This window comes from Heterocephalus glaber, unplaced genomic scaffold, assembly GCF_053883595.1.
Source record: "Heterocephalus glaber isolate CG9 unplaced genomic scaffold, H.glaber_assembly_v1.0 deba00000122, whole genome shotgun sequence".
Taxonomy (NCBI): domain Eukaryota; kingdom Metazoa; phylum Chordata; class Mammalia; order Rodentia; family Bathyergidae; genus Heterocephalus; species Heterocephalus glaber.
This window is the reverse complement of record NW_028258138.1, coordinates 62,591,721-62,603,916: the sequence shown is the minus strand read 5'-3', so window position 1 is coordinate 62,603,916 and position 12,196 is coordinate 62,591,721. Positions and strand designations below refer to the sequence as shown.

Sequence of the window (12,196 nt, the reverse complement as noted above, 5' to 3'; positions counted from 1 at the left end):
ATAAATCAAGGACTTTATGTTATCAATTGCTACATAACAAATTATCTCCAGACTTAAAACAACAGACATTTGTTATCTCACAAGAACAGTTTCTGCAGTTCAGGAATTTGGAGCAGCTTAAGGAGTGGTTCTGGTTTTGGGGGTGTCACTCCAGAGGTTATGTTCAGATGTTGATCAGGACTGCAGTTCCCCTGAAGCCCGGAATGGAAGCTGGAGAATGTGCTTTGAAAGTGGCCCTTTCACCAGGAAAACCAGTCAGTCCTGGCCATTAACAGGATGTGTCAATTCCGCACATGAGGAGCTCTCCACAGGGCTACTCAAGCTTTCCCACAGGATGGCATTTGGCTTCTCTCAGAGCTACTTATCAAAGAAAAAGAAAAGCTGCAGCTGCAATGTCTCTCACGAAAGAGCCACATAAATTGATTATATCATTTCACAATATCTAATTGGCCACATAGTATGTCAGTGGAGAGGGCTACAGAGTAAAAGCGTGTCTCATTATATATGCTGAAAAGGAAAACTCTTCCTTGTGAGTATGAGAAATTATGAACCCTAAGTGTGAACCTTACAGGTACTTACAATTTATATGTGTATATGTATGTGCAATATATATATGTATATGTATATACTGTATTTTGAATATGGGGCTACATAAATATAAATATATTTTAATATTGCTAATATTTAGGTGAGTATAAAGAAATACAAAGACCTTGTTTTCATTTCCCGACTAAAGTAGAAAACAATTCTGATATGCTGCTTTGACTAAAAAGCCTATGTATTTTCATGTATTTGTTATATTACTAATTCTTTTTTTTTTGGTACCAGGGATCGAATTTGGGACCTTCTGCTTGCAAGGCAGGTGATGACACCCCTGAGCTAAATCCCTGGCCCTGCTAATTCTTTCATTCAATAGATTATAGTAGATAGTTTACTGTCTGTTAATCACTGTGCTATATCCTAATGATTCAGTCTTTACTTTCAAATTTGAAGTCTGTAGGGGAACAGACTGAAAATGGTGCACTTTGAAAATTGGAACCTATGGGTTTTTATAGAAGTGCAGAGAAAGATACCAATTCTAGTCTTTTGTGGGGAAGGATACTAAAATTCTTCCAAGTATTATGAAATGACATTTGAATACTTTCCTGAAGAGTGACTAAGAATTAGGCAACCAGACCCATAGTGAGGAAGTGAGGCCTTCCAGACAGAAGGAATGTTGTAACCATTGATGTCAAGATGTGAGAAAGGAAAATATCATGTCCTAGGAATGGTGAGAAAGCTGGTTTGCAAAGTAGGCATGCAAGGCATGGGGAAGCCAGCACAGTGCATGTGGAATAATCCATAAATGTCTGCATGAGCCTCAGTAAGAAGCTAAAATTTAACTTGAGGGCAGTGAGGAAACTGTTGAGGAATTTGCCACAAGAATGAAACGATGAGGTTTTAGGAAAATTATAGCATGACCATTTGGAAGGTAGATCGGAGAGGATGAGTCTGGTGGCTCAAAGAACAATTGGAAGACTATTATATCCATAGAAGTGAGAGCCAGCTGGAGATCAAAGTGTATACTCTGCTCTAGCTCTGATTTCATCAAAAATTGGTACAGCCATACTTAATAGGAGAGTCAAATTTTTAGTCTACTCTCTTTGTGTTTAGTCCTTAGCACCTTTGTTTGACACCCAAATCCCCTTCTATGTTGTTCTGCTGGCTTTTTGCCACAGGATGGAAGTGTATGGCTGCTCATGTGAGATACTTCTCTACCAAGAGCTGAGTTTTAGCTTTGTGGTAGGCATATTTCACATATTAAAAATAGTAGAATAGTCATTAGTTGGGGCTACAGAAAGGGGGAGACCACAAGTTATTGTTTAGGGGGTACAGAGTTTCAGTTTGGGTTAATGAGAAAGTTCTCAGATGGACAGTGGTAGCAGCTGCACGACAATGCAAATACACAGTGCCACTGAACTGTATGCTTAACAAAGGTTAAAACGGTGAATTGTATGTTATATATTTTTACCAAAATAGCAATAAAATCATGAGAACTGTGAGAACAAATCAACCCAGAAGCTTATCCTATTTGGGAACATTTTGGTTTGGTGAGCTGACAAATTCTTTATTGTTTACTCCAGTTAGATGTAAGTTTTCTGTTATTTGAATCATGGAGTATTCCAATAAAGTCATCTTTAGAAAAAATGTAGCTATTTTTATGTAAAAAATAATCACTCACATTTTTATATATTAAGAAACTTGGGTCCTGAGACACGCGGAGGACGCCGAATCACCCCACTGCAGACAGGCAGGTCTGTGCACACCCTACCAAGGTCCCCAGTCGTGCAGAATACGCCGAATCAGCCCACTGCAGACAGGCAGGTCTGTGCATGGCCTACCGAGGTCCCAAGTTGTGAAGAAGACACTGAATCACACCACTGCAGACAGGCAGCCACCAGGTTCCACACTACAAAGATGCAAAGGACACCAGACCACCAGACCAAGGTACTGAGTCCCACTGCTCCTGGCCCAGAGGTATGGGCTTCTGAGCCACCGTCGCACTGCTCCTGGTCCAGAGGAAAGGGCTTCCCAGTCACCATCCCTCCCGCTGCTCCCAGCCCACAGGAAAGGGCTTTTGGGCCACCTTCTGTCCCGCTGCTCCTGGCCCAGAGGAAGGGGCTTCCAGGCCACCATCCCTCCCACTGCTCCTGGCCCAGAGGGAGGGGCTTCTGAGCCACCATCCCACTGCTCCTGGTCCAGAGGAAGGGGCTTCCCGGCCACCATCCCTCCCGCTGCTCCCAGCCCAAAGGAAAGGGCTTTTGGGTCACCATCCCTACCACTGCTCACAGCCCCTGTCCCACCCCACCCAGCTCAGAGGAGGTAATCCGTGCAGGTGCTAACAGCCCCCCGCCCCAGTTGAAATGAGAAAACACATAAATAAGTCTCAAAACCAGACTTCCAGATCACCTACAGCAACCTCAAAGGGAAATGAGATGGAACACTCTGGTACTCAACCACCTGGACCCACTGAACTGGCAACAAAAGGGGATCTGGAAAAAATGAAATCAGAAAAAATTTCTCAGATAACAGGAGAAATTGTGCTCCTAGTGCAAGACATGATTAATAAATCTAGAGAGGAGCTCAGGAACATGATGGAATCCCAACATAAGAAACAAATGGAATCCATAAAACAGATGCAAATAGATTTTCAGGACATGAAAAACTCCACTGAAAGTCTACACAGCAGAATGAGCCAATATGAGGACAGAATTTCGACATAGAAGATAAGATTGCAATTAGTGACCAGGAAAAGAAAAATTGCTTCAAAATTATAAGGGAACATGAGAAATCAATCCAGCAGCTGCTAGATGATGCAAAGAAGAATAACATAAGACTGATTGGGCTCAATGAAGAATCAGGAGAGAGTGGAGATGACATAAAAAAATCTCTTCACAGAAATAATGGCAGAAAACTTCCCAAGCAGGGGAAAAGAGCTTGGCATACAGATAAGTGAGGCATATAGGACTCCAAATAGCCTTGATCAAAAAAAATCTACACATAGGCATATAATTGTTAAGATTCCAGAAACACAACAGAAGAACAAAGTTCTCCAAGCAGTCAGAGAAAAGAAACAAATCACATACAAAGGAAAGCCCATCAGAATCACAGCAGACTTCTCAACACAAACCATCAAGGCAAGAAGAGCTTGGAGTGACATATTCCAAGCCCTAAAAGAAAACAGCCTCCAACCCACATTGATGTACCCTGCAAAACTATCTTTTAAAATGGATGGAGAAATAAGATACTTTCATGACAAAGAGCCTTAGGAACTTCGTGAAAACCAAACCAGCACTCCAAAGAATTTTACACAATATCCTAGGAATAGACATTTAGGATCACATCCCCAGGAAGCAAAGCACAATGAACCCATCTGGCATGACAAGAAATTAAATGTAAAGGGGGAGAATCCAACAAAAAGAAAAAGTCATGATAATGACAAGTCAACACATTTCAGTTATAACCATCAATGTTAATGGTCTCAATTCACCAATCAAAAGAAATAGACTGGCAGAATGGGTCGAGAAGCAAAATCCAACAATATGCTGCATACAAGAAACACACTTAATTCAAAAGGAAACTCATACACTGAAAGTTAAAGGGTGGAAAACAATATTCCATGTGACAGGAACCTGAAAAAAAGCAGGAGTAGCTATCCTCTTTGCAGATCAAGTAGATTTCAAACCAACACTGATTAAGAGAGATGAAGAAGGACACTACATCCTTGTAAAGGGAACAATCCAAAAGGAAGAGATGACAATCATAAATATCTATGCACCAAACACTAGTGCACCCAACTATATAAAACAAATACTAACGGACATGAAAAGTCATACATGCACTAATACAATTGTAGTGGGGGACCTCAACACCCCACTGTCACAAATAGATAGATCAGCTAGACTAAAAATAAGTAATGAAATACTAGAACTCAATCGAACTCTTGAACAAATGAACTTAACAGATGTTTACAGAGTCTTCCACCCCACAATATCAGAATACACATTCTTCTCAGCTGCACATGGGTCATCTCCAAAATAGACCACATACTCACACATAGAACATGTTTAAGTAAGTGCAAAGGAATTGAAGTTAGCCCCTGTATATTATCAGACCATGAAATTGGAGATCCATAGCAAAAGAAACTCAAAAAATTTCATAAACATGTGGAAATTGAATAACACACTTCTGAATAACCAATGGGTCACAGAGGAAATTAAAGAAGTAATCAGACAGTTCCTTCAATTAAATGACAATGACAATACAACATATCGGAATCTATGGGACACAATGAAAGCTGTCTTATGAGGGAAATTCATAGCAGTGAATAGGCATATTAGGGAAACAGAATGAGCCCAATTAAACAACTTGATGCTGAACCTCAAGCTTCTAGAAAAAGAAGAGCAGGACAAACCCAAAGCTCATACAAGGAAGGAAATTATAAAGATCAGGGGAGAAATCAATGCAATGGAGACTAAGGGAACGATACAAAAAATCAATGAAGTCAAGAGTTGATTCTTCAAAAGAATCAACAAAATTGAAAAACCTTTAGCCAACCTTGTCAGAAAAAGGAAAGAAAAGGCCCAAATCCATGCAATTAGGAATGAAAAGGGTAAAATTACAACAGACCCAGCAGAAATCCAGAGGATCTTCAATACCTACTTCCAGAACCTATACGCCAATAAGATGGACAACACAGAAGAAATGGACAGATTCCTAGATACATATGAATTACCAAAGTTGAATGAAGAAGACCTAAAAATTCTGAACAACCCAATATCAAGCAATGAAATTGAAAATGTAATTAAAAACTTATCAACTAAGAAAAGCCCGGGCCCTGATGGCTTCACTGCTGAATTCTACAAGACATTTAGAGAGGAACTGCTGCCACTACTGTTTTAACTCTTCAATGAAATTGAAAGGGAAGCAATACTCCCAAATTCCTTCCTGGAAGCAAGCATCACCTTGATCCCCAAAGCAGAGAAAGACCCAACTGAAAAAGAGAACTATAGGCCAATCTCACTCATGAACATAGATGCAAAAATCCTTAATAAGATACTGGCAAACAGAATGCAGAAGATCATCAAGAAGATCATACACCCTGATCAAGTGGGATTCATCCCAGGGATGCAGGGATGCTTCAATATACGCAAATCAATCAATGTAATACACTATATCAATAGAGGCAAGGGCAAAAACCATATGATTATCTCCATAGACGCAGAAAAAGCATTTGACAAAATACAACATTCAGTTATGATAAAAACCCTACAAAAACTTGGAATAGATGGTCTCTACCTCAAACTGATAGAAGCCATCTATGAAAAACCAACAGCCAATGTCATACTAAATGGTCAAAAACTGAAATCCTTCACACCAAAATCAGGAACAAGACAAGGATGTCCACTATCACCACTCTTGTTCAATATAGTTCTAGAAACATTAGCCACAGCAATTAGAGAAGAGAAAGAAATAAAAGAAATAAAGATAGGAAATGAAGAAGTCAAATTGTCATTATTTGCAGATGACATGATACTCTATATAGAAGACCCCAAGAACTCCACCAAAAGTCTTCTAGACTTAATAACCAAATTCAGTCAAGTAGCTGGTTACAAGGTCAACACACAAAAATCAATAGCTTTCCTCTACACCAATGACAGACTCACTGAGAGAGAAATAAGGCAAATAATTCCTTTCACAATAGCATCCATAAAACTGAAATACCTAGGAATCAATCTAATGAAAGAAATCAAAGACCTCTTCTCTGAAAACTATGACACTCTGAAAAGAGAGATTGAAGATGATATCAGAAAATGGGAAGACATCCCCTGCTCCTGGGTAGGAAGGATTAATAGAGTGAAAATGGCCATACCTCCAAAACTGCTATATAGATTTAATGCAATTCCAATTGAGATCCCAGAAGCATACTTCACAGACCTTGAGAAAACAATCCAAAAATTCATTTGGAACAAGAAGAGACCCAGAATAGCAAAAGCAATTCTAGGTAACAGAGACATGGCAAGGGGTATCACAATCCCCAACCTGCAACTATACCACAAAGCTACCGTGATAAAAACAGCATGGTACTGGCAAAGAAACAGACTTGAGGACCAGTGGAACAGATTAGAAGATGCAGAAACAACACCAGACACAGTCAGCCATCTCATCTTTGATAAAGGAGCCAAACACCCTCACTGGAGGAAAGATAGCCTCTTTTATAAATGGTGCTGGAAAAATTGGGCTTCAACTTGCCAAAGATTAAAACTAGACCTATATCTCTCACTGCACACTAAACTAAAATCAAAATGGATTAAAGATCTAAATATTAAAATAGAAACTCTGAACCAGTTGGAACAGAGTTTAGGTAGAACCCTTGAAGACATCGGTGTAGCAAAAGCTTTTATGAACAAAACCTCAGTTGCCCATGAACTAGCACAAACAATCAACAAGTGGGATGTCTTCTTATTAAAAGGATTCTGCACAGCAAGAGAAACCACCAGCAGTGTGAAGAGACATCCCACAATGTGGGAAAAAATCTTCACCTGCTCTTCCTCAGACAAAGGTCTACTATCTCGAATCTATAAAGAACTTAAAAAGATCAGACCTCCCAAATTTAAAGACCCAATCCAAAAATGGGCATCTGAAATGAACAGACATTTCTCAGTCAAAGAAGTAGAAATAGCAACTAAATACATGAAAAAGTGTTCAACATCACTGGTCATTCGAGAGATGCAAATGAAAACAACACTGAGATTCTACTTCACTCCAGAAAGAATGGCTGCTATCATGAAATCAACCAATAACCAATGCTGGTGGGGCTGTGGGGAAAGAGGAACCCTGCTCCACTGCTGGTGGGAGTGTAGACTGGTGCAACCACTGTGTAAATCAGTATGGAGATACCTCAAAGAACTAGGACTGGGAGTCCCATTTGACCCCGTTATTCCACTGCTGGGGATCTTCCCCAAAGAATTAAAAGAATCATACCACAGTGATATATATGCACCCATGTTCACAGCAGCATAGTTTGTAATAGCTAAAATTTGGAAACAGCCCAAATGCCCATCAACTGGAGACTGGATAAAGAAAATGTGGGTTTTTTAGAAAATGGAGTGCTACTCAGCCATAAAAAATGAGAAGAAATTAGAGACATTTATAGCTAAGTGGATGCACATTGAGGTGATACTCTTAAGTGAAATAAATAGGACACACATGTATAAATACTGAATAGTTTCTCTGGTGTGAGAAACTGAAAGTGTAAATAAGGACTAAAACGTATAATAGGTAATGTGAAATAGGAAGAAAAGGGGCAAAGGGAAAGGAAGTGGGAGGGGTGGGGAAAGGAAAGAAGGGAATGGAATTAATATGAGAAAATGGAAAAATAGGAACAAAATCTTTGTAAATAGGGAGGAATGGAGGGTTAAAGGAGGGCTGGGCAAGGGTGAAAAATAAGAACCAAGAGTGATTACGTCAAGGTGCAAATTTCCAATGATGAATGCCATTATATTTTATACCTAAAATGTATCAATGATTAGAATGAATAATTGAAAATGCAAAATAAGAAGAAAAGGTCCAAAGGGGTAGGGGTAGTGGGAGGGGCAGAGGAAAGGAAAGAAGGGAAAGGAAAAATGCTGAGAAATGGAAAAAATGGAAATAAAGTCTTTGTATATAGTGAAGGGTGGAGGGGGTGAAGGGAGAGCTAGGAATGGGGAAAAAATAAGAACCAAGATGCATCATGTAAAGGTACAAGTTCCCAAAGAGAAATGTAAACGTGCTGTATACCTAAAATGTACCATTAAAAGAATTTAAGAAAAAAATTAAAAAAAAGAAACTTGAAGTGCAAGAAGGTTGACAGTTTATGTTTGCTTCAGCAGCACATGTACTAAAATTGGAACAATTAAGAAGGTTGACAGTTTGTCCAAATCACATTGGTGAGCAGCAAACCTGAGATTCCAATCTAAGGTCTGTTTGGGTGAAAATTTTGTGCTGCCTTGTCATAGGCAAAAGCACTCTCATCTAATAAATAAACTGGATCTCCAAATATGGGCACTGTTCTCTAATCAAGAATTATATTTTCTAGTTGAAGCTGTTTCTCTTGACAGTTATTTACTAACATTTACTTGTGCTGACTCTGAGTTTTCTCAATAATGACGGCCTTTTGCCAAAGTTTACTATCATAAGTTGTTTATAAAGAAATGACATGCTGTTATTTTTCATACTTTACTTTTTTTCCCTAAAATTCCTTTATTGCTACATTTTAGGTATACAATACATTTACATTTATCATTGGGTGTTTGTACCTGTACATGATGCATCTTGGTTCTTACTTTTTCCCCATTACCTGTGAGCCCTTCAGCCCCCCTCCACCCTTCCCTATTTACATAGACTTCATTCCATTTTTTTCTTTTCTCATAATTTTTCCTTTCCCTTCTTTCCTTTCACCTTCCCCTCCCACCACCCCTACCTCTTTGGACCTTTTCTTCCTATTTCAAATTATCAATTATTTGTTTTAATCATTTTAATCCTTATTTACACTTTCAGTTTCTCACACTAGAGAAACTATTTGATATTTATACATGTGTGTCCTATTTATTTCACTTAAGAGTATGGCCTCAATATGCATCCATTTAGCTATAAATGTCTCTAGTTTCTCATTCTTTATGGCTGAGTAGTACTCCATTTTATAAAAAAAAACCACATCTTCTTTATCCAGTTTCCAGTTGATGGAGATTATACTTAACTTTTAAATAAAAATAATATTTGCAGCTTTGGAATATCACCTGCTTTATTCAAAATGAATTCTGCCTTAAACTTTCTTTTAAAAAACCATATTGTATTTATTTTTATTCTGAATTTTTGCAATAGACTTTGCTCGAAAGTATTTAAGTTATAGTTTAATGTAGCTTTTAAACAGAACTTTATATGATGATAAATGAATGTGACTATTTTTCAAATTAATATCATTAACTAACTTCAAAACAGTTGTCTTTGGAGACTCAATAGTAATGTGCAAATTATTCATTTATTGACTCATATATTTAGTTTCATTTACTAAAATATTCTATGTCGGAGATTCAACAAAGTTTTGAAAATTTTCTTTTACATAATGCTCCAATGCCAGTTAATAAGCCATGTGGTAAATTTATTACTTTATAGTCATCTATTATTTTTAACCCAGCCAGAATTAAACTATTTGATCATCTACCTCAATCAATAGAGTTGACTTCTGGAGACTTTAGACTATGAATAAAATTCAACTCCAGTTTCAAAGGTTGAATAATTGACAAACAGGAAGATATGATGAAAAGATTCTCCTTTTCATGCAAGATGTAACTATTAACAAGACAGCCTCTGATGATATCTGATAGCCCATTTCAGATGTCAGCTTTCTTCCTCAAATTGCTATCACCTTTCCTTGAATTACAATTGCTTTTCTTCATAGTGCTTATAACTACCTGGCATCTATGCATCTCTCTTACTAGTAGAATGTGATTCCCTCCAGAGTAGATGCTTGAGGCGTTTTGTCTTCTGTGTGTTCCCAACCCTAGAATAATGTCCAGCACATAAGAAGTGACCCATAAATAGTTTTTTAATGAATGAGTAAAAGAAGATTTATGGTATTTTCCCTATAGTGTTTTGTGTCAATTTTATAACTTCATCACTTGATGCAAATGCAAGGTTTAATTTTGATGTCTAGCAGTGTCATGTCTTCTATTTTTACTATTATTGTCTTTATATAGAGAGCTAAAGAGACCCTCTGACTCGACTGCAGTGTAGTTTTTTTTTTTATTCTGTTCTTTCTTCTATTAGAGTGATAATTCATAGTTGGGTTTCTTTATGGGCTTTTGCCATTTCTCCTTTTTTTTTTAAAGAGACAAATTGTTTATTTGGTACCAAGGAGCAAAAAAACATTCTTAATCCCTCTTCTCTCTTCTGGTAGCTGAACTGATCTGTGGTGGTCAAATGGAGGACTGCACACAAGAATTCCTCCAAGACTTGACCTTTTTGCAGAAATGCAGATGCCTGAGGTATATGAGTTGGAATTACTTTCTAGACAGAAGTGCCAACCACTGTGATTTCCATTGTGTCAGTGCTTGCTTTGGTCTCTTTCTTGTCTTCTGGCTTCATGGCAGGAAACAGGAGTACTTTCTTGACGTTCTTGGAGTCTGTGAGGAACATGATGATGTGGTCAATGCCCATGTCCCAGCCGGCCATGGGAGGCGGCCCATACTCCAGGGCAGTGCAGAATTTTTCATCTATGAACATGCCCTCATTGTCACTGGCAGCCTTGGCCTTGGCCTGTTCTTCAAACAGCTGCCTCTGCCACATGGACTCATTCACCTCAGTGTAGGCATTGCATACCTCCTTCTTCATGACAAAGAGCTCAAAGCACTCAGTCAGACCCCCTTTAGAGCAGTGCCATTTAGCTAACCAGCTCATAATCTGTGGGTGATCGCAGACAAATGTAGGATTGATGGATGTGTCTTCCAGGAACTCCCCAAAAAGCTTATCAAGGAGCCTGGCAGTGATCTGAGGTGGAGGGCATTCAACAGCTTTTGCTACACAGATATCATCAAGAATTTTTCAAGCTTCTTCAATTTTGAAGAGGTTGGTTTCAGGCAGCTTCAGCCCCAGGGCTTTCTCTAGCTCTTCTAGCATGTTGATTCTCCAGAAGGGTCTCATAGGGTTGGCCCTCTGGACCATCTGGGTGATAGGTGACCTTGTAACTGCCTATAATGTTCTTCACCATTCCTGAAACCAACTTCTCTGTGATTTCCATAAGATCATGATAGTCTACATAGGCCATGTAGAATGCACAGGTGGTGAACTCAGGATTGTGAGTCAAATCATGCACTCCACTGCCTCTTGACCTGAGTACCAGAGTGTCTACATGAATTTCAAACACATTTGTTTTCCTCTGCCCTAAACTCAGTTCCATCTTTTAAATAAACATGGGTAACAAACTGCAGAAAACAAAGCCTCAGATAAGGAGAGACTACCATATTTGTTTTTGTTTTTACTTTCTGCCACCACTACTATGTATGCTCTCTGGGGCCAGGAGATGTTCACTGATGCATCCCTAGTGACTAAAATGGTGGCTGGCATTGAGGAAATCTTGGTGAATGAATGACTTGTTATCTTGTTTGCTTCACACATTTTGATGTAAGATGATATTCTGAATTCCTGTGATCAAAACATAAACTGTCTGGTCAATATAGCGAAGCAACTGAAGAAACAGAGTGAGCCTGTCTAGAAAGACAGGTACAGGAGGCAGAGCCAAAGAAGGAACTGGAAAAATGAGGATGAATGGTTAGTCAGGCAGTCCAACACATCTTGCCAGACAGAATATCTGGGACTCTCATGAACTCTACAGACAACAGAACATGCCAAGCAAGATCACCAAGGTGACACAGAGTTACTGCCATAGGGATTCTGTGTACAGCCTGCTCGAGGAATCAAAGAGGCTTCTCCAACAGAAGCGGACTCTACAATTGGCTGCAGCCATTGTTGGGATTGAATTTTTACATGAAGAAAAAGCTGGCAGTGGTGCACAGTGAGGAAAATATCTGCTGATCTTCTATGAGCTGTGAGTATTCATGACTTCTATGGAAGGATTACTGGATTTTCTATCATTCCTAGAATAAAGTCTGCACTTTGG

The 12,196-nt window shown here is 38.9% G+C and overlaps 1 pseudogene; it reads right to left on the bottom strand.

Moving 5' to 3' along the window:
* Positions 1 to 10,436: 10,436 nt before the first annotated feature.
* LOC101725316 (lysine--tRNA ligase pseudogene) lies at positions 10,437 to 11,644 on the bottom strand (annotated as a pseudogene).
* Between the last annotated feature and the right edge of the window lie 552 nt (positions 11,645 to 12,196).